Source organism: Lathyrus oleraceus, chromosome 1, assembly GCF_024323335.1.
Source record: "Lathyrus oleraceus cultivar Zhongwan6 chromosome 1, CAAS_Psat_ZW6_1.0, whole genome shotgun sequence".
In the NCBI taxonomy this organism is placed as follows: Eukaryota; Viridiplantae; Streptophyta; class Magnoliopsida; order Fabales; family Fabaceae; genus Lathyrus; species Lathyrus oleraceus.
The window spans coordinates 205,808,875-205,833,744 of NC_066579.1; positions in this window are offsets into that span (position 1 = coordinate 205,808,875).

Here is a 24,870-nt window from a genome sequence, read left to right on the forward strand (position 1 = left end):
TCATCCTCTTCTTTGAAACTTCATGTTCACCTTTTCTTCTTTCTGATATCTCTTCTAAGAACTCTTCTTCATCCCTTGTTTTCTTTGGGATCATTTCTGAGATGAGGTTTTGATTTGCGAATAGTTGAGAAAAACGGTGCAGAGTGAGTGTGCAATCTTGATGCAGAGATCTCAGAGTTTGATGCAGAGGTCTGAGAATGATGCAGAGTTCTGTGAACTGTGATTGTGTGAAAAACGAGAGTGATAGAGTGCGATTGGAAGTTCTGGTGAAACGATTGTATCCCTCAATTGATATGTGAATGAAGCTTATATAGAAACAGAAAACGATTATCAAAATCACTTCAGATTCACATGAAATTATAGTTATTAATAGTTAGTTACAAATTGTAATCTTGTTAGTTTTGTTATTTCAAAAGGGTTAATTTCAGTGTGAATTTGGTTCAATTTTATCTCACTTTCTATTACTTTTTATGCTTCCATGTTAAAAATAAAAAGGCCTTCATGAAGTTGCTGACAGTTATGCATTTCAGTTGTGTTTAGTTATATGAGGTCAGTGGATCGATTGAAGGTGAATAGGTTGATATTGGCTAACTTGAACTGATGTAACCCTGAGCTGCTATAAAATCAGTACATTATGTTAATTGGCATATGTCGCATCCGCGAAAAACAACCGGCGGGCTAAAACAAAACAACACAGAGCCGCCACCGTGCGTTATTTATCCCAAAAGAGGGAAAGGAAACGCTCGAAGTAAACCTGAGAAAAGCATGGTCTCGCGACCAAAGAGAATGGGATCGGGAGTCGGTTATGCGAAGGGAAGGTATTAGCACCCCTACGCATCCGTCGTACTCGACGGGATCCACGCTCAAAAGATAGAAAAAGGTTGCTAAAACACACATCAACATCACACACACGCACACTGAAGACAACACAGGTGGAGGAAAGGGGAGAGGGCTCGCTAGGATATCGCATCCTATGCCTACGTATCTCGTCTGGAACGAGAATCAGAGCTGCCGTAGTTCGGCTCATGCACGCCAAACAAGACACACACAAACACAGGCAAACCTGGAACCCGAACGCCAATCGCTGGACTTACATCGGCTTCCGAACCAAACAACACACTCAGGATACGGACAGCCAATCGCTGGTCTTACATCCATATCCCGACACACAAGAAGAAACAAACAACAGGTTACTAAGGAGTCGGGAACTCGAGCCTAGCAACTGTCAAGCAAACGCACACAAAAAGAAAAAAGGGTGCCCGGAGAGACCTCGCACGGTCTCCTGCCTACGTACCTCATCTGGTATGAGGATCAGGGCGACGTAGTTCCCCTGAACGGGAAAGAAATTCTAACCTAACCAGATACAAAGGGAGACACACTACTAGGGAGCTGTACTCGAGCCTAGATGTTATCATGCATCATTGCCCTATGTTATGGTTTCTATCCTAACTTGCACAGGCAGCAAGCTAATCCTAAACAGGCAAAGCAATCAAAGCAAACAATCACAAATAGCACACACTATATCCAAACAGAGGTGGCTCAAACAAGGGTTAGACTGCCAAAGCAAGTCAACTGTATCAGGGTGATGTTAGCTCTTAACCCTGACATTGAGAGTCAGGGTGAAGCCAGATGAAATGGGAGTGAGGGGTGTGCCTCACAGCTCTTATCCCTGGCCAGGGAGAGCTTCAGACAAAGGAAGTGTGGGTCCAGAAAGTGGGAACCCTTCTACACTTATGACACTGACTCAACTGTACAACTGTACAAGGATCTTGGGTTAATGTCCTCAAGGCATCAACATGTAATGTGAGCCAAGGGACGACTCAACAGATTAGCAGGAGGTGGACTACACACCTCTTGTGTCTGCCAATTGCCTTAACAAAGGTCTTTTCCTGCTTGGGGACAAAAATAAACAAGCACAAGCATTGCCTCTTAAGGAGGACTTCAGACAGGTGTCTGGCCAAGTAACAGGCCAGGTCTTCCAGACTACATGGAGTTAGTGATTCTACCTCAATTGGTTTACACAACCAAGCAGCAGCACAAGCAAGTTCACAATGAACTATAGCAACTAAGATACCTGAAATCAGTCCAACATAATCAGTACTCAGCACAAACAGTCAAACAGACAAGTTAAAAGTCAACAGCACAAACAGATAGCAAGCATCAATGCACAAAGGTGAAAGCCACAAGGCCTAAGCATAATTCTCAATGCCTACAAAACAAACTCAAGTTAGTCATAAACAAACAACAAACCAATCCCAATTGAGTGCACATCATCAAGTATAAGCAATTGTGCTCTTTGACCTGAAACAAAGCTCAAATGTGAGAACGCAAACCACTAGTACAAGACTAGGGTCAAAATAGGATCAATAAGTCAAAACAGAACATGAAACTTATCCAAAATCAAGATCAATCAAATAAGAATCAAATCCAGTTGGTCTCATGTTCATATCATCAACCATTATCATTTCATGAAGCAAATAGTGCAAAGCATGTCATTTAGAAGCTCATTGGACCAAACAGAATGAATCAATTCAAACTCAATCCAAAACAATTCAATAAATCCCCAAAAATTCACAGCTAAACAGCATTCATTACATGTCAATCACACCAAATTTCAAGCCAATTGGATAATGGGAAGCAAGTCAATTAAATTCATCAAGTTAAAGCATGCTCATACAAGTCCAAACAAGGCACAATATCATGTATCAACTTCAAGCAAGCATAAAACAGTGTAGAAACATGATAAATGCACCAAACAAAAACCATGACAAACTTCAATGTGTCTATAACCACTCCACAAGATTTCAGGTCCATCCAATACATATCCATAATTTCACAAAACATTTAAAAACATGACTCTCAAAAGGTCCACATTTGGTCAAACAGAAAGGAAATTCTCAATCAAATTGGAAATGCATTCAAAAATTCCAGAAAAATTCACATGTGAACCTAACATCCAGAAGTATCAACATGCAAAATTTCAGCTCATTTCAAATTCATATGGCATGTCAAATAAAATAAGGAAGTAGGACAAGAAATGGTGTGACACAAATTGTCACACCTCTAATGATCATGTCATATCTCACAATCCAGGAATGATAAAATAGCAAACTCAAAGCCAAAATATCCATTAATGTCTCTAGAATAAGCATGCAAAATTTCAAGCATTTCCAATTAAGCATCATCATTTCACAAGCAAAACATCAAGCAAGGTGCATGGAAGAACACATCTAAACAAACCCTAGGCCATTCCAAAAATCACATGTGCACAATTTTATTAAAAATAACCAAAAAATAGTAGAGATCATGAGGATCATGGCACAAAAAATTTCATTCAATTTGGACAATTATTTCATGAGATATGGATTTTAGAAGTAATGGAAAAAATAAAGAAAATGAAATGAAGCATGTGAAATATGTAAGCATGTGGTTGAAATAAAGGCTAAAGCAAAAAAATGAGATAACATTCGCCAAGGATCGAAGGAGGTCCCTGTTTGAAAGTTGCAGCGAGTTTCAAATAGTATTTGTGAGCTATTGCAAGTGGAATCATGTGAAAACCATGCTTATTTTTCAAAATGCACTTTTTCCCTCCAAATTCAAAATTGGTTCACTTGAAAAATGGACTTTTTGTGTGATGAGTTTTCATGACATGTAATGCTTGTTTTAGATAGAGGACATCAAAAGAATTTTGCTCAAAGAGACCTCACTCTATTTGGCCTTGTGAATCAAAAGTTATGCCACTTTGAAATTCAATTTTTTTGGACAATGATCAATCCATATCTTGCCAACCACAAATGAGAAATTCATGTTCTTGGACTTTTTGGAAAGGTGAGAGCAAGATATACAACTTTCATGTTGAACAAAATTTCATTTTAAACTTTTTTGGACACGTAATTTTGAGGAGAAAAACTTTCCATTTTTGGCAATTTTCAATTACAAGTCACTTTCTATTTTTGGAAAGTTTCCATCTGACTTTATTTTCTTCATTCTTGATGTTTGAAATGTCATGAACCTTGTTTAGACATGAAATAAGTGTCTCTAACCCTCTCCCTCCTCCAGATCCATGAATTCAGGCACAATTGACCACAGTTGACTTTTTCTGACTGATAGATGAATTTCAGCTTGACTGATCAAATTGAGCCTCAAACTCCTGATGAAATGGCTCAATGATGAAACCCTAGCTTCCATAAGCTCAATATAATCATATGATGATCCCCATATCCATTGAAGACCTCATCTCCTTACCAAGCCCTGATTGGCACAATGCAGATGATTAGGGTTGACCAATGGTCAAAACACTAATCTCAAGGTATATGATCATGAACAATGAATCTCCTGGTGATGACAATACCATGATGATGATGATGTACCATTTCAACCAAGATGATGCTCAACCTCTTTGAAGAACCATGAAACCCTAATTTGAATCACCAACCCTCAGATGATTAGTGATCAGTTCATTGAAATCCTAGCTTGCATCTTAACCTCTTTATCTTCTGATCAAGACTTAGGAGGATGACTTGTTCCATGTAACCACATGATATGCAAATATGCAATGCCTAATGACCTACAAAATGATATGCAATATGCTAAGCTAGTCCCAAGAGAGGAGGGCAAATTTTGAGGTGTTACAGCTGCCCCTATTCAATCCACTGTGAACCTGTCGATATGAATAGCCTCGGCTTTCAGATGATCAGGATGAAGAGTGATTGAATACCAAGAACAGACGAACAATTTGCACTCTGATGGGAGATAATTAACAATGCCTGTCAGAATTGGCAAAGAACACAATCTTGCAGAAAAATCCGTCTGGTACGGAGAAAGTCGGCCTGAATACCGGAACAGAAATATTTCTGAATACACAGTAACACCAAGATAACCATGGCCTGAACGCCGCCCGTCAGTCTGCATACTGAGCATCACAATATGAGAGTATTGGTGTCGGTCTGAATACCGGGAAATTAGCCTGAACGCCACTTTGGTCTGAACACCACTTCGGTCTGAACACCACTTCGGTCTGGATACCTCGGTCTGGATATCACTTCGGTCTGGATACCGCTTCGGTCTGGATACCGGAAAACTGGTCTGAATACCACCTCGGTCTGGATACCGGAAAACTGGTCTGAATACCACCTCGGTCTGGATACCGGAAAATTGGCCTGACTGCCACAAGCTGCATCGATCTAATTGTCGGAAGCTTCTTCGATCTGGACATCGGAATTGGCCGGAATGCCACCTCGGTCTGAATACCCGCCTCGGTCTGGATACCGGAAAATTGGTCTGAATACCATAAGTACTTCAACCTGATCGTCGGAAACTTCTTCGATCTGGAAATCGGAAACTGGCCTGAATGCCACAAGTTCTTTGTCCTGAATGTTGAGAACTTCTTCGATCTGGAAATCGGAAACTCGGCCTGAATGCCACCAACTGGCCTGAACGCCACCTCGGTCTGGATACCGGAAGATTCTTCATGCCTATCAGCATCGGCGAAGATAACAAAACAGTGACAAGTGAGTCGGCACGCATGCCAAAGACCCATGCTGGGAATAGCAAGTCACGAACTGGCTACTCTCTATTCAACCCTAGCCAACGAACACTTCGCACTTAGCTGGGGATTATTCTTTCTTGTTTTTCCTTTGAACCCCGAAAATTTCTTTGATTAACATTCCCATCTCTGCTCGACAGAAATTTTGATTCAAACCACGATGCTAGACTCCTCGGAGTAACCTTTCACCCTCGGGCACAACCACCTCTCAAACGATAACCACGGCTTGAGACTAGCTTATGTTTGCAATATGATGCATGATTGATTTTCTACGTAATGCTCCATAATTATGGAAATGCTACGCAATTTATTATGCAACATGCTATGCTCATTTTTTCATGATGAATGTATAAAAAGGCATCCCCCTTAAGGGACTCTTCTGGGGAGCTCGAGACACTCTGCTGAGGAACTCGCCAATACTCCGATCTCCACCCTACTGGGGAACAACACTGTTGTTGGGAAAAAGGCAACCCTTGTTGGGGAAAAACCCCATTTGCACCCGGTCCGCTTGGGGGGATTGCTGGGGATAAGAACCACCAATGCTCTATGGGGATACACCGGTCTTTGACTTGCTGGGGATATACATCCTGACTCTGCTTGGGAAACCCTCACAGATACCTCCGCTGGGGAATAATAACCTCCAGACCTGGCGACTGGGGAAGCATCAATCTGAAACCTGCTGGAGATAACCATCCTGATCCTGCTAGGGAAACCACAGACCTTGAATCTGCTGGGGAATTAGTCCTCACGACTCTGCTTGGAGAGATGAGGAAACTCTGGTACTGAACTCCCGACGACTCGCCGAACCATGGTATTCATATCCAAATCCACTGTCAGCTTTCCAATTTTGAGAACTCCCAGACTCGTCTGGACTTTTCTGCTCCATCATCTTGTACTCCCAACTGCTCCGCGCTCGACGGAGAACGACCTCCTGGGATTATACAGACTTTTCAATTTTTAGACTTTAAAGAGTCTTCTTGATTAATTCTCCAGGATCGTCGTACGTCCTTTCGACGCCTTCTTCACCCTTCGTCCGTCTCTTGTCCCTGATTGGACTCCACGGGGATTATTTTGTCAACAGCTTCCACATCACAACCTGCAAGTGAGTGAAGAATATCTAACAGCACCTGCAAAAGATATCGTTAGATAAAACCGTGCCCCAGGCGTGTCAAGATTTCAACACTTGGGTCACTCAACCTTCCAAATAGGATTTCAAGCTTTCAATCTTATAAACATGCATTAGAAGGGACCTGTATGTCTTAAAATGCAAAATTCTTTATCACAAACAATTGGATGTTTTTGCAATCAAAGCGGTAATGAAAAACAAAAACAAAATTATTTGACTGAATATGCATTTTATTGATTGAAAAAGTGTGGCTCAAATTGAGCGATACAAAGGAAGCAATTCCTGAAAAGAGGTAATTACGCACAAAAGGAAAAATCTATCCTAATGGCAATGTGAAACCCGTGATCTCATCGAGTTCCAACTCGGTTACACCCCATATGTCCTCAGACTCTCCGTGCTTTCTGCCTTCTGAATAAGACGCTTCCGATTGATCCCCTACCGGGTATTATCCATGGTGCTTTAACCAAAGCACAAACGATCATGCTGGACGCAGTTGTTCGTTTCAATCCCTCTTTTGCCTGGACCGCCCTTTCGGGTTTTCAGTCCACCGGGATACCCTTTTTTGCCCAAGTCGCCTTTCCAGGTTTTCGACTTGTCGGGTGTACATTTTTCATTTTATCCCTAATTTTTGCCCGAACCTTTCTTTCTGTTTTTTGGTTCGCCGGGATGCCCATTTTTGCCTGGACTATTTTATTCTTTTCGTCCAGCGGGTCTCTTCATACGAAGTATTTTTTAACTGCGTCCGCATTCACAGGGGATGGAAAATCCTCGCCATCCATGGTCGTCAACAACAAGGCTCCACCAGAGAAAACCTTCTTAACCACGAATGGACCTTCATAATTGGGTGTCCATTTGCCCCTTTGATCGTTTTGAGGAGGAAGGATCCTTTTCAGCACCATATCACCCACGTGATATACCCGAGATCGTACCTTTCGGTCAAAAGCACGCTTCATCCACTGCTGGTATAACTGCCCATGACAGATGGCTGCCAGCCTCTTCTCTTCAATCAGGCTTAACTCTTCGTACCGGGTTCTTACCCATTCAGCCTCTTGCAATTTCACGTCCATCAGGACTCTCAAAGAGGGAATTTGAACCTCAACCGGTAGCACGGCTTCCATTCCATATACCAACGAGAAAGGCGTTGCCCCAGTAGATGTACGCACCGACGTTCGATACCCATGCAATGCAAACGGTAACATCTCATGCCAGTCTTTATAGGTTACCACCATTTTCTGCACAATCTTCTTAATATTCTTATTGGCTGCCTCAACCGCCCCATTCATCTTCGGACGATAGGGAGAAGAATTGTGATGTTCAATCTTGAATTCCCGGCACAGTTCTGCCATCATCTTGTTATTCAAATTAGAACCATTATCAGTAATGATCCTCTCGGGAACCCCATATCTGCAAATGATGTCTCTCTTGAGAAATCTGGCGACGACCTGCTTCGTCACGTTCGTATAAGAGGCTGCTTCTACCCACTTGGTGAAGTAATCAATAGCCACTAATATGAATCGATGCCCATTCGAAGCCGTAGGCTCTATCTTTCCAATCATATCAATGCCCCACATAGCAAACGGCCATGGAGACGACATCAAACTCAACGGGTTAGGAGGCACGTGCACCTTGTCAGCATAAATCTGGCATTTATGACACTTCCGCATGAAATTGAAACATTGGGCCTTCATTGTCATCCAATAATAACCTGCCCTCAGCAACTTCTTTACCATCGCATTCCCACTGGCATGGGTACCGAACGATCCTTCGTAAACCTCTTTCATCAATTGGCTTGCTTCTTTGTCATCGACACATCTGAGCAAGACCCAATCGAAATTCCTCTTGTACAAAACCCCATCCTTATTCAGATAAAACACCATGGCTAACCTCCGCAGAGTCTTTCGGTCCTTCTTCGATGCTCCCTCAGGATACTCTTGAGTCTCTAGATAGTGCTTGATATCGTAATACCACGGATTCTCATCATCAGGCGCTGTATCAACAACAAACACATAAGTCGGTCTATCCAGACGTCCCACCTCAACACTGGGGAACTGATTCCACCACTGCACCTTAATCAAGGCGGCCAGAGTAGCCAAAGCATCTGCCAAAGGATTCTCCTCTCTAGGCACATGATGCATTTTCACCTTGGTGAAAAACGTCAACAATCTCCTCGTATAGTCCCGGTATGGAACTAAATGAGATTGATGCGTATACCATTTTCCGTTAACTTGATTTACAACCAGAGCTGAATCTCCATATATGACAAGGTTCTTGATCCTCAAATCAATCGCCTCTTCAATCCCCAATATGCAAGCTTCATATTCAGCCACGTTGTTGGTGCACTCAAATGTTAGCCGGGCAGCAAAAGGAATGTGGGATCCTTTCGGCGTAACCAAAACAGCACCAACACCGCTACCATTCACGTTAACGGCCCCATCAAACATCAGAATCCATTCGGATTCAGGGTCAGGCCCCTCCTCCGGGATTGGTTCCTCACAATCTTTCGATTTGAGAAACATGATGTCCTCATCAGGGAATTCAAACTTCATCGGTTGATAATCCTCAATAGGTTGTTGGGCGAGGTAATCAGACAATACACTCCCCTTGATCGCCTTCTGAGAGGTATACTGTATATCATATTCTGTCAAAATCATTTGCCACCTCGCAACCCGTCCGGTCAATGCTGGCTTCTCAAAAATGTACTTGATTGGGTCCATCTTGGAAATCAATAAAGTGGTATGAACCAGCATGTACTGCCTCAGTCGGCGAGCAGCCCAGACCAAAGCACATCAAGTTTTCTCGAGCAGTGAATATCTTGTTTCACAGTCGGTAAACTTTTTGCTAAGGTAGTATATGGCATGCTCTTTTCGACCAGACTCGTCATGCTGCCCCAATACACACCCCATAGACCCCTCGAGGACCGTCAGGTACAGAATTAACGGTCTTCCCTCCACAGGAGGCATCAGAATCGGAGGCTCCTGCAAATACTCTTTTATTTTTTCAAATGCCGCTTGGCAATCATTATTCCACCTGACCGTTTGATCTTTTCTTAACAACTTGAATATTGGCTCACACGTGGCTGTTAGATGAGATATGAACCGTGAAATGTAGTTCAATCTACCCAAGAAACCACGAACCTCCTTCTCCGTTCTCGGTTCAGGCATTTCTCTTATTGCTTTTACTTTAGCAGGATCAACCTCGATTCCTTTTTCACTTACAATAAACCCCAGCAATTTACCAGACCGCACTCCGAAAGTGCACTTGTTCGGATTCAACCTCAATCTGAATTGTCTCAGCCGATCGAACAACTTGGCCAGATCTACCAAATACCCCTCTTCTGTTTGGGACTTTGCTATCATGTCATCAACATAGTATTCAATTTCATGATGAATCATATCATGAAACAAAGTCACCATGGCCCTCTGATAGGTAGCACCGGCGTTCTTGAGACCGAATGGCATCACCTTGTAGAAAAAGGTGCCCCACGGTGTGATGAATGTTGTTTTCTCCATATCATCTGGCGACATTTTGATTTGATTATAGCCAGAAAAGCCATCCATGAAGGAAAACACCGAGAATTGAGTTGTATTATCTACCAACACATCAATGTGAGGTAATGGAAAATCATCTTTCGGACTAGCTCTGTTCAGATCTCGGTAGTCCACACACATTCTCACCTTCCCATCCTTCTTCGGGACTGGCACAATGTTCGCAACCCATGGCGGATAATTAGTGACAGCAAGGAAACCAGCATCCCACTGCTTCTGAACTTCCTCTTTAATTTTCATTGCCATGTCAGGTCGAGTTCTGCGCAACTTCTGCTTTACTGGAGGACAATCTGCTCTCAACGGTAGCTTGTACACAACGATATCGGTATCCAACCCTGGCATATCCTAATAAGACCAGGCGAAGATGTCGACATATTCTTTCAACAATGCTACCATTCTGCTCTTGACACTTTCCTCCAAAGCAACCCCGATTTTCACTTCTTTCTTGACCTCGTCGGTACCCAGATTCACAACTTCAATCTGCTCTTCATGCGGCTGAATCACCTTCTCCTCTTGTTTTAACAACCTGGCTAACTCCCCTGGCAGTTCACAATCTTCTTCGCCTTCTTCTTCGGCTTGATAGATCGGATTGTCGAAGTCATATGAGGGTGTAACAGGATTGTTATCAATGAGATCCAGAGAATGATCGCATCTGCATGAATGTGGATTCATGCATTGCTTTAGAACCGGTGTGAGACAAAAAGAAAAATGAATACATTGCCATTTTTATTTGTTTATTTTTATTTTTTTAAACTGTAAAAATAAATGAAAAACAGGGAACACCGCTTTTAACTGAAAAACATCCTTTATTAATGATGCGAATTTGCAAAGTTAAACATGAGGTGGCCCTTACAATGAACCATTACGTGTCGGGCAACACGTGAGGCTTTCTTAAATATAAAATCAAAAACAAAAAAATATTACTCTTCCAGCAGAGTGACCCTGATGATCTTTTCAGCCTTCCAGTTCTGGATTTCCATCCCTGGTGCGCACGGATTTATCCATAGGTGCATCTCACCGTCGATATCAGTTTCATCACCCATCATGCAGATGTGATCCGGATCCAGCATTCCGGCACTAGTGAACGTCACTGACGTACGACGTCCTCTTCCTTGTCCAGATGAGCCTCTGCCAGGCTGATACCCCACTCCGAAGCGGTCTTTCTTTGCGGAGATATCCATCATTCTACCCCAACCAGGAGCCTCTCCATTCTTCACCACCTCGGTGGCCTGCTTGTACGAAGCAATGGACGGTTTCTCCTCCTCTTTGGCAAACAGAGCATTCTCCACCTTAACGGTTTCGAAAGCTTGACTCGGCGTCTCCCATATCTCACCGTCCATTTCAACGTATTTGAATGAAGACAGGTGGCTGACAAAGATGTCCTCTTCTCTGCAGACGGTGACAACCTGTCCTTCCCAGATATACTTCAACTTTTGGTGTAAAGTCGAGGTTACTGCCCCAGCAGCATGAATCCATGGGCGACCCAACAGGCAACTGTATGCCGGCTGAATATCCATGACATAGAAAGTCGACTTAAACACCTATGGGCCTATCTTCACCGGAAGCTCAACTTCTCCAAACACGGCCCGCTTCGACCCATCGAATGCCCGCACTATCAGATCGGTGGGAGTCAGGATCAACCCGTCACAATTCAACTTAGCCAAGGCCTTCTTTGGCAACACATTCAATGAAGAGCCGGTATCAACCAGCACATGCGAAAGCACGGCCCCTTTACATTCCATCGCGATGTGTAAAGCCCGGTTGTGATTTCTCCCATCCACAGTCAAGTCCATATCGGTGAAACCCAGCCCATGGCTGGCATGCACATTAGACACTACCGTCTCCAACTGGTTGATTGTTATCTCTTGAGGAACATAGGCCTTCTTCAGAATTTTCAACAGAGCCTCCCTATGCCCCTCAGAGCTTAACAGCAAAGATAGGATCGAGATTTTGGATGGGGTCTGCTGCAGATGGTCCACAAGCTTGTACTCAGACTTCTTGATGATTCTTAAGAATTCTTCTGCATCATCATCAAGCTTTTCTTCCGACCCCACAGGCGCCGGTGTCACCACTGGAGTACCATCACTAATCACTTGTTTCCCTTTCGCCCTGGCTAAAGCCTCGGCCTTATCTTTTTTCTCTTTCTCTCCTTCTCCTCCCCTCAAGGCATCAGGAGCAAATAGTCTTCCACTGCGAGTGAAACCGCTGGTACCGACATTATCCACCTTTGAAACGGTGGTTTCACTAGCAATCTGATCCTCCACCTTCTCTCTGTTGCAATATACCTCTCCACCATAATGCCATGGCACGACATCATCTTTGTCATAGGGAATTGGCCCAGGTACCGTGATGGTAATTGGAGCCGCCTCAGCTAGAGTCGACAAATCCACCGGGTCAAAGTAAATTGTTATGGTGGAGACCTCATCCTTCCCCATATCAGCCCTTTCAAACTGAATACTTCCATCGTCCATCAGCCCTTGGACAGTCTTCCTCAACAACGTACATCCCTCAGTAGCAACCATGCACTCGTCACAAACATCACTACAGCCCGGATTGACCCCATTCAACAACAACTGCCGTTTGACCTCAGCCAACGGAGTCTTCAATTGATTAACACTGGACAACCCGATCTTGTTCTCCTCGGAGACTACATTCACCCCCCTCTGACCATGCGCATGCATGGGATTAGCATTCACGTTGGGAGATGGTGCGAAGTTGATAGCTTTTGAATCCACCAGGTCTTGAACCACGTGCTTAAAAGCTTTGCAGTCCTCAACAGTATGCCCGGGAGCACCCGAATGGAATTCACATTTAGCATTTTCATCGAAATTGGCTGGCCTTTGATCAGGTCTCAAAGGTGCCAGAGTTCTCATCTGTACCAGCCCCAAGTCTTTCAACTTCTTTAATAGAAAGGAGTAAGTCACAGGTGGCCTGTCAAACTGCCGGTCATTCATTCTTCCCCATACTTGATAACCAGCCCTCTGAGGCCTCTGCTGGAATGGTTGACGTTGTTGTTGCGGTTGCTGCTGTTGCTGTTGTGCAGGTTGATTGTCAGCAGAAATAGTTACCGTAGCAGTGTGCTGAAAGTAACGATCCCTACTGGGTCCTCTCTGAGCGTAGACCGCACTGGTATCGCCCTCTTTTTTCCTCTGGCCGTTACCGAAGGGCTTCTTCGATCCTGAAGACGAAGCATTACCCTGAATCTTTCCGAGCTTCAGCCAGCTCTCTATCCTCTCTCCAGCCACAACTATATCTGAAAAATTTGTCATTGGACAACCGACCATCCTCTCAGCAAACGCCCCTTGCAGGGTACCCATGAAGAGATCAGACATCTCTCTGTCCACCAGTGGAGGTTGCACTCTGGCAGCCAACTCCCTCCACCTTTGAGCGTATTCTTTAAACCCCTCGTTATTCTTCTGAGACATACCCTGCAGCTGGGTACGACTCGGAGCCATATCAGCATTGAACTGATACTGTTTAAAGAATGCGTCACCAAGATCTTGCCAGCTCTTGATATCAGACGACTTAAGCTTGGTGTACCATTCCAAGGAGCCTCCGGACAGACTGTCCTGGAAGAAGTACATCCACAGCTTCTGGTCGATGGTGTATGCTGAGATCTTGCGGACAAATGCCTGCAAATGAGTCTCCGGATAGGAACTCCCATTATATCGATCAAACGTGGGCGCTTTGAATTTATGTGGGATCACAATCCCCTCAACTAGCCCCATGTTTGACATATTGACAACCCCAGGAGTGGCATAACTCTCCAAAGCTCTGATTTTCTCAGCCAACAACTGTATTTCTTTATTCTGTGGTTGGGCACCGTACTGACCGAACGGTTCGTTGTGCATAGAGAATTGATCAGCCTCTCTGTCTTTCTCCCTGTCATCATCAGCCCCGAAGAATGGCGGGAATAGACTGTCTTTCATGTTCTGCCCCATCGGACCAGGTTGACCACCAGCAGTACCAAAACCAGCAGCATTATTCACTATCCCCACAGTCGTCCTCTTTCCACCATCTCGAGAACCACCCAGCCCCTGGTTGGAGACACCATCCAGGTTCACACCACTATTAGCCGCTAAAGCCCGCTCGAGCTTCTCGACTTTGTCAGCTAAAGCCTTCTGACCAACTGCAAAACCTTGCATGATATTGATCAGCTCATTCATCTTGTCCTTCAGCTCGAGAATATCTGTGTTCGGGAGATCCATCAGTCTAGGAGTATTGCGTCGAGTAAAGTATCTGTGAGGGCGTGTTGAGTGCAAAGGTACAACTCTACGAGCACGAGCAATGATTCCTGAAACAATCAAGCACGTTAGAACTGATACCTGCAAAATAAAAACACGTTATTATGATCATGCATGAATACAGTGTTTATCCACATGAGGAACACTTTATCTCTCGATCCTGGTTTCATCGAGATACATAATAACCCGGCAGCAATATTCTGATATTCACCATTTGATTTCATCATACAGATCAGAGATATATGATTTAGCAAAATACCCCCAACCATGTGTGTGCTGTGTGAGTGCATACGGTAAAGCAAATAAAGCTTGAAGATCGATCACTGAATGAAAATAATCATCACATAGCAAAATGCACAATAAGCGCCATAGTCATACATCAAAGCTGATACAAATCAGATACAATTCTCCAGAATCAAGAAGGAAATACAAGCAAATGAATTCCGTTAACAAGCCTGACGGTAACCCAACACAAATGAGAAAGGTCTAGCCTCTCTCCGGTAACCCAACTCTGCGGCGAACCTGAGCTCTGTGTTCTCCTGCTGTAATCTCCCCACCTCCTTCTGGTGAATCTTCATCTTCCTGAAGTAATGATCTCTCTCAGCAATGTAACTATCCCTCTCGACGATACAATGATCTCTCTCAGCGATGATCTTCCCATTCTCTATTTCCTTGATCTTCAGCTTTGCCTCCCACTCAGCAATGAGAACTCTGACTCTGTCATCCCTCTGATCCCTCACGAGGATTTGCCTCCTCTTCTGATCTTTGATGACCTTTGAAGCCCTAGCCAATCTCTCTTTGGTGATGTCGTGCTCCTTTGTTGAAGATGCCAAAGCCTGATTGATCTTCCCATAGTAGGCAGTATCCATCTCAAAGCGCTTTGCTTCCAGGGCATGTCGCTTGTCTTGATCTTCCATCCTCACTCTGATCTCTTGGTTAGCCATCTGAACCCGAGCGACACTCATCTCCAATTCGGCCTTCTCTGCAAGCAACTGATCTCTCTCCCGCTTCATCTCCAGGAACTCTTCCATACTAACAGAAGAAGGAGATTCCTCAATCAACGGATACCAAGGATCAACCATAGGGAACGGTAGACAAGTAAGCTCCACTCTCTTACTGAGCCAGTCATCGAACGGAGGAAAAGACCTGTTATTGGCTCTACCCCAAGAAAACTTGCCTTTCCTTTGAATGTTGCGCCATGCATCAGATACTTGTCTTAACTTGGCCTGATTGCCCTCAACCGGGAAGTACAAAGTTTCCTGAACCTCACTCTTGAAAGGAGGAAGCTCCATAGCGAATCCCATTTGTCTCTTAAGAAGTGTAGGGTTATAGTTAATGCAATCCTGAACTCCTATAAGCGGCACATTGGGAAAACTCCCACAACTGCAAATGAAGTCTTGCCCAACCCCACTACTGTGAGTCCAAGCTATGTCTCTGGCCCTCAAACCCATCAGCTTGGTCGCCCAATTGACATTTTGGCCAAGAAGAACAAAAGCACCCCTGGTAGGCAAATATCCCATAAACCACTTGTATAGCAACTGAGCGCAACATCGAATCAATCCCCCACGCCGCTTCTCGTTCCTGTTATGGACCGAGTAATAGACATCTCCGATCAAGGTAGGGATAGGATTCCCCTGAACAAACAAGCGAATGGCATTAATATCCACGAAGCTCTTCTGATTAGGAAACAGAATGATCTCATAAATGCCCACAGCAATCACGGCACATACAGCTTTCCAGTTACCCAACTCAGCATGCTCCTTGGCCTTAGCCTCTAGGAAACTCAGATGGAAACCAGGAAACTTCCCCTTCTCTTTCAGACTCACCTTAACCATCTCCGGACTCAAATAAAGAGCACGGGAAATTCCTCCAATATCAGGCTCTTCCTTAGTAGCATAGAAAGGAACCTGATTTCTGATCTGAATGCCCAAGATACCAGCATAATCCTCCATCAGAGGCCCCAATAAGTAATCTGGGAAGACGAAGCACCTCAAACCAGGATCATAGAACTGGAGGAGAGTATGGATGGCACTCATATCTCTGTCAGTGAGTCTGAAAACCATCTTCAGAATACCACCGTATGCCTCACGAAACATCCCCACATGGTCGGGTGTAATCAAAGCAATCATATCCTTCAGCACACTGATCTCTGGGTCAAAGAAGCTGTAGGCAACATCATCTTTCAAACCGGGCCTCATATCTGAACAAGGAGTCTCTCAACCAGGATCTCGATCAAAAATGTCCCTGCATATGGATAAACATGTGTTAGATGCAGATAAATGCAAAATATGATGATGCTGATGAATGAATGCAATGCACTGCCATCCTCCAAATCATCTGAACATCTGTTGCACTGAAACCGGATCTCTGAACTGACCACAACCATCTGGGGTACTGATTAACCATAAGTCCGACTTGGGATTCCGAAATAAACGGAACTGAAAGATACGTCACCATCATTATCACACAATCTCTGAACAGATATCCACAACAATCTCTGAATCGGCCCGGGGAATCCTGAAATAAACGGATCCCCACTGATAAATAACACGGACAGCACTCCGGCGTCTCAGAAATAAATGTCCATAAATCCGACTTATAAATAGGACTCTGATCAACGGAACCAATAGTCACCATCAAAGTCACCGACAGAACATGCATTTGTAAGAATCACCCTCCCCTCACAGGTAAATTCTAATCAGGTCATCCTAAGGCGGATAATAGTCTCGAAAATCGGGCAAAGATACTCAATGGGTTTGCCCTTTCGGGTGTGCCATTGTGGCTCTCCTGAGATCGCCTAAACCAAAGATCCGGGAAAGATCGGTCACCGAAGTCAATAGTCCAAAAGAGGTAACCCAACCAAAGTGGAAAACCCCACTGAGGAAGAGCACTCTCAGATGAACCTCGTCCGGCTTGTGGTATGTCACGTCGCAACAACATGCCCAACCAGCATGTGAGGAACGTGAGACCACACTAATCCTAGGTGTATACTCGAGCCTGGGTTTTAGCCCCACTCAGAACACCCACCCCAAAACAGAGGAACCACCTGCACAGAGGACGGAAACATGATAGTATGATGCATGCAAGTATTTATGCAAATATATACACAACAGAATAATAAATGCAATAAATAGCAGCACAAGCAACCTAAGCTATCCTAGAATGCTAGGAGAGACTCGCTTAGGGAAGATGGACCAACAAGAGGTCAACTTCTGTAGTCCCCAGCAGAGTCGCCAGCTGTCGCATCCGCGAAAAACATCCGGCGGGCTAAAACAAAACAACACAGAGCCGCCACCGTGCGTTATTTATCCCAAAAGAGGGAAAGGAAACGCTCGAAGTAAACTTGAGAAAAGCATGGTCTCGCGACCAAAGAGAATGGGATCGGGAGTCGGTTATGCGAAGGGAAGGTATTAGCACCCCTACACATCCGTCGTACTCGACGGGATCCGCGCTCAAAAGATAGAAAAAGGTTGCTAAAACAAACATCAACATCACACACACGCACACTGAAGACAACACAGGTGGAGGAAAGGGGAGAGGGCTCGCTAGGATATCGCATCCTATGCCTACGTATCTCGTCTGGAACGAGAATCAGAGCTGCCGTAGTTCGGCTCACGCACGCCAAACAAGACCACACAAACACAGGCAAACCTGGAACCCGAACGCCAATCGCTGGACTTACATCGGCTTCCGAACCAAACAACACACTTAGGATACGGACAGCCAATCACTGGTCTTACATCCATATCTCGACACACAAGAAGAAACAAACAACAGGTTACTAAGGAGTCGGGAACTCGAGCCTAGCAACTATCAAGCAAACGCACACAAAAAGAAAAAAGGGTGCCCGGAGAGACCTCGCACGGTCTCCTGCCTACGTACCTCATCTGGTATGAGGATCAGGGCGACGTAGTTCCCCTGAACGGGAAAGAAATTCTAACCTAACCAGATACAAAGGGAGACACACTACTAGGGAGCTGTACTCGAGCCTAGATGTTATCATGCATCATTGCCCTATGTTATGGTTTCTATCCAAACTTGCACAGGCAGCAAGCTAATCCTAAACAGGCAAAGCAATCAAAGCAAACAACCACAAATAGCACACACTATATCCAAACAGAGGTGGCTCAAACAAGGGTTAGACTGCCAAAGCAAGTCAACTGTATCAGGGTGATGTTAGCTCTTAACCCTGACATTGAGAGTCAGGGTGAAGCCAGATGAAATGGGAGTGAGGGGTGTGCCTCACAGCTCTTATCCCTGGCCAGGGAGAGCTTCAGACAAAGGAAGTGTGGGTCCAGAAAGTGGGAACCCTTCTACACTTATGACACTGACTCAACTGTACAACTGTACAAGGATCTTGGGTTAATGTCCTCAAGGCATCAACATGTAATGTGAGCCAAGGGATGACTCAACAGATTAGAAGGAGGTGGACTACACACCTATTGTGTCTGCCAATTGCCTTAACAAAGGTCTTTTCCTGCTTGGGGATAAAAATAAACAAGCACAAGCATTGCCTCTTAAGGAGGACTTCAGACAAGTGTCTGGCCAAGTAACATGCCAGGTCTTCCAGACTACATGGAGTTAGTGATTCTACCTCAATTGGTTTACACAACCAAGCAGCAGCACAAGCAAGTTCACAATGAACTATAGCAACTAAGGTACCTGAAATCAATCCAACATAATCAGTACTCAGCACAAACAGTCAAACAGACAAGTTAAAAGTCAACAGCACAAACAGATAGCAAGCATCAATGCACAAAGGTGCAAGCCACAAGGCCTAAGCATAATTCTCAATGCCTACAAAACAAACTCAAGTTAGTCATAAACAAACAACAAACCAATCCCAATTGAGTGCACATCATCAAGTATAAGCAATTGTGCTCTTTGACCTGAAACAAAGCTCAAATGTGAGAACACAAACCACTAGTACAAGACTAGGGTCAAAATAGGATCAGTAAGTCAAAACAGAACATGAAACTTATCCAAAATCAAGATCAATCAAATAAGAATCAAATCCAGTTGGTCTCATGTTCATATCATCAACCATTATCATTTCATGAAGCAAATAGTGCAAAGCATGTCATTTAGAAGCTCATTGGACCAAACAGAATGAATCAATTCAAACTCAATCCAAAACAATTCAATAAATCCCCAAAAATTCACAGCTAAACAGCATTCATTACATGTCAATCACACCAAATTTCAAGCCAATTGGATAATGGGAAGCAAGTCAATTAAATTCATCAAGTTAAAGCATGCTCATACAAGTCCAAACAAGGCACAATATCATGTATCAACTTCAAGCAAGCATAAAACAGTGTAGAAACATGATAAATGCACCAAACAAAAACCATGACAAACTTCAATGTGTCTATAACCACTCCACAAGATTTCAGGTCCATCCAATACATATCCATAATTTCACAAAACATTTAAAAACATGACTCTCAAAAGGTCCACATTTGGTCAAACAGAAAGGAAATTCTCAATCAAATTGGAAATGCATTCAAAAATTCCAGAAAAATTCACATGTGAACCTAACATCCAGAAGTATCAACATGCAAAATTTCAGCTCATTTCAAATTCATATGGCAAGTCAAATAAAATCAGGAAGTAGGACAAGAAATGGTGTGACACAAATTGTCACACCTCTAATGATCATGTCATATCTCACAATCCAGGAATGATAAAATAGCAAACTCAACGCCAAAATATCCATTAATGTCTCTAGAATAAGCATGCAAAATTTCAAGCATTTCCAATTAAGCATCATCATTTCACAAGCAAAACATCAAGCAAGGTGCATGGAAGAACACATCTAAACAAACCCTAGGCCATTCCAAAAATCACATGTGCACAATTTTATTAAAAATAACCAAAAAATAGTAGAGATCATGAGGATCATGGCACAAAAAATTTCATTCAATTTGGACAATTATTTCATGAGATATGGATTTTAGAAGTAATGGAAAAAATAAAGAAAATGAAATGAAGCATGTGAAATATGTAAGCATGTGGTTGAAATAAAGGCTAAAGCAAAAAAATGAGATAACATTCGCCAAGGATCGAAGGAGGTCCCTGTTTGAAATGCACGCGCTTCACTCAACCGGCCAGGACACGTGGCTCACTCGCACACGCCATAACAACATACATATGCAGAAACAACGCAATGAAGATCAAAAGGAGATTTCTGGAAAATTTTCACGCGCATTCATACAGTTCATCACCAAGTTCATCACTCAAGAACAAATCTCCACCAAATTCAACAAACCATACATCAATGGAAAGGTCTCACAACGTACATCAACAATCCATAATTATTTTGACCTATATTCTTGCTAATTAAAGAGAATCGAATCAAAACATAAACATGCATGAAACATCTAATTCACATAACTTGTTCGTTTCTCAACTAAAATTAGTGAAACAAATTGCAGAATTACCTACTAAACAAGATATATCCAAATCATCAATCAATTTCATGAATTATTAAGGTCGAAATCTGACCTTCTTTGAAGCACAGGTGTTGAATCGCGCGTTTTAAGCCTTGAAATATGAAAACATATGTGCTTTGATGCTTGTAGAAGTGAATGAAACAAGGCCTTGGCTCAATAGTGCTTGATTTGCTCAGAAATTCGATTTGCCATGGATGCACCTTCTTGTAACAGTCCTTGATTTTGCTTGAATATGAAGAATCCTTGCTTGCAAAAGCTTCTACAATGATTGTAGGTGAGGAATCAAAGAAGATCTTGGCTAGGTTCTTGGAGAATTTGCAGAAAAATGAAGATGAAAAGTGGAGAGAATTGTGCAATTTTGGATCTAGATCTGAGATGAATGAATGTTAATCTGAAAAACAGTTATGATTAACCATTTATATGATGCACTAATCCATTTTGTTAATCAAGTTTAGCCAAATGTGAGTGATTAGTGAAAATGCACTTTTATGCTAAATGGTAATTAGCCAATCCACCCTCACTTATGCAAACCCAATGTAACAGTAGAAATTTTTTGTTGCAGCAAGTTTCAAATAGTATTTGTGAGCTATTGCAAGTGGAATCATGTGAAAACCATGCTTATTTTTCAAAATGCACTTTTTCCCTCCAAATTCAAAATTGGTTCACTTGAAAAATGGACTTTTTGTGTGATGAGTTTTCATGACATGTAATGCTTGTTTTAGATAGAGGACATCAAAAGAATTTTGCTCAAAGAAACCTCACTCCATTTGGCCTTGTGAATCAAAAGTTATGCCACTTTGAAATTCAATTTTTTTGGACAATGATCAATCCATATCTTGCCAACCACAAATGAGAAATTCATGTTCTTGGACTTTTTGGAAAGGTAAGAGCAAGATATACAACTTTCATGTTGAACAAAATTTCATTTGAAACTTTTTTGGACACGTAATTTTGAGGAGAAAAACTTTCCATTTTTGGCAATTTTCAATTACAAGTCACTTTCTATTTTTGGAAAGTTTCCATCTGACTTTATTTTCTTCATTCTTGATGTTTGAAATGTCAAATGAACCTTGTTTAGACATGAATGAAGTGTCTCTAACCCTCTCCCTCCTCCAAATCCATGAATTCAGGCACAGTTGACCACAGTTGACTTTTTCTGACTGATAGATGAATTTCAGCTTGACTGATCAAATTGAGCCTCAAACTCCTGATGAAATGGCTCAATGATGAAACCCTAGCTTCCATAAGCTCAATATAATCATATGATGATCCCCATATCCATTGAAGACCTTATCTCCTTACCAAGCCCTGATTGGCACAATGCAGATGATTAGGGTTGACCAGTGGTCAAAACACTAATCTCAAGGTATATGATCATGAACAATGAATCTCCTGGTGATGACAATACCATGATGATGATGATGTACCATTTCAACCAAGATGATGCTCAACCTCTTTGAAGAACCATGAAACCCTAATTTGAATCACCAACCCTCAGATGATTAGTGATCAGTTCATTGAAACCCTAACTTGCATCTTAACCTCTTTATCTTCTGATCAAGACTTAGGAGGATGACGTGTTCCATGTAACCACATGATATGCAAATATGCAATGCCTAATGACCTACAAAATGATATGCAATATGCTAAGCTAGTCCCAAGAGAGGAGGGCAAATTTTGAGGTGTTACAGCATACCATGACAGTTAGGGTATTTCAAAACCGATTTGAACTGCTATGGAATGGTTAGTTATTAGAGATGATATGCTAATTGTTAGTGAATTAGTGAATGTGTCATTGTGATGTGTGTGTTATGAGCATGGTAACTTGATTTTTGTATAGATATGCATGAGCATGTATGGTATGATATTATGTATGTATTGACTGTTTTTGAATGTAATGGCAATGTGTACCTTGGATTAGATATAAGCTAGTGGATCATTTAGCCGAAAAATGCTATTTCCCATGGTTGTTAGGACTGTCATGAAACCAAGTTGGGCTTTGAATTGGCCATGAAATCTTGAAATAAATTGAATCAAAATTCTAAATGTTGGTGTGAAGTTGATGGATTGGAATTGAATGGCTAATATGTATGTGTAAACTAATGTTTGAATGCTTGCTAATTGATGAACATGTCATGGTTTTAAATGAATAGATCTTAAAGTGTGATTCTTCTTGGTCTTGTAGGTATCCTATGGGAGAGAAAAAAAAGCTTGGTCTTTTTTAAAGACAATGGTGATATGAAACATGAAGTGCATGACCATGAAGATGGTAGGTGAAGATGAATGTTAATGCTTAAGAAGCTAGCTTAGAACCTAGGTCACATGTTATATTGTACTAGTTTGGATTGCTTATCATGTAAATATGCACTTAAAATGGAAATTTTATGTAATTATATGGAGAGTTTTGAAATGGTATTGAATGGATTTGTAAATAGAAAGTTTTGCCAAATTAGGAAAGATGTATGGATGGCTTTGTACATAAAGAAACATGAAAGTTTGGAAAATGAAATGAGTTTGATTCTTGAATGGTTGAATTTGGCTTATGATGAAATCATATGAAAGTTGAATGGCAAATACAATGAATTTAAATTGGATTTAAATTCTCGAATTTCAAGAAAAGATTACATAAGGCCTTGAACATGCCTTTAGTTTATCATGGCTTGAAAAACATGTGAATGGTTTAGAATGGAATGAATACAATATGTAATGTAGCTTGGCCTATAATTGGCTTGTGAATGAAATGAATGATCCTAATACACATAACATGTTGATTTTATCAAGGAATATGATGGAATTACATAAGGTGGAACGATTGGAAAATGGCTTAAAGAAAATGGTTGACTTTGGTCAACTAGTTGACCAAAAAGTCAACAATTAACCAAAGTTAACTGTATTAGGGTTTCCTTACAGGGACTTATGTAGATGGACCCAAAATGGAGACCTAAACATGATTTGAAAGCCTAGATGGAATACAAGCAAGACCAAAGCCCAAGAGACTAAAGGAGGTGCAAGTATGAATTCATGGATTAAGGACTATCAATCCACACTAAATGCATGAGAGACATGACTCTGCAAAATCTATGATGTTATGGATATGCTAGACAAGATGATGGGAATGAGCCCTTCCCAAATGGATTAGGGTTTCAGTCAAAAAAAGATGTCTCAATCAATTACTTACCTGCATGGGCCTTCAAGCGGGTTTCGAAAGCATACCTTTCCATCAAAGGCCTTGAATGAAATAGGATACTCCTTAACCAAGTCTTCAACAAATGGGGCCCAAACTATGGTTTGGAGGCCAAGATAAGGGCCAAAAAACAAATCATGAAGCCTTACCCCCAATTAACTGCAAATTAGGTTTTAAACCCCTCTAAAGAGTATCATGATGGAGCTTGAGTTTCACAGATCACAACATTAGGGTTTTGCATCCCCTACAACCAGATGAACATCTAAGTTGAGCCCCTAGGGTTGCATCCACTCCAAAAACCTAGCTTTACTAGCCAAGAACTTTGAAACCACAATGATCAACCAATATATATGAATTAATGATTCATGCATATGTATTAAGCATGATGGTATTAAGCATGATGCATATGCATATGAATTATATGTTGAATGAAAACATGAAAAAGGGAGGGCAAATTTTGGGGTATGACAATAAGATCAGGTTATCTCCCAGAACTGACAACTTTCAGAAGTGTTTTTCTTCTCAAGTCTATCTCCAGCATAATCAGCAACACAATAACACACTAGCTTGTAGTCTTTATACTTTTCTATAACACATGCCAAGGTTAATCGTACCTTTCAGATACCTGAAGATCCTCTTAATTTAAGTGGGACTCTATAGGATCCGATTAGAAGCGAGCACACAAATAAACACAAAAAATGTCAGGTCTATAAGCAGTCAAGTATAGAAGTGAACCAATCATACCTCTATATACTTTCTATTCTACCTTAG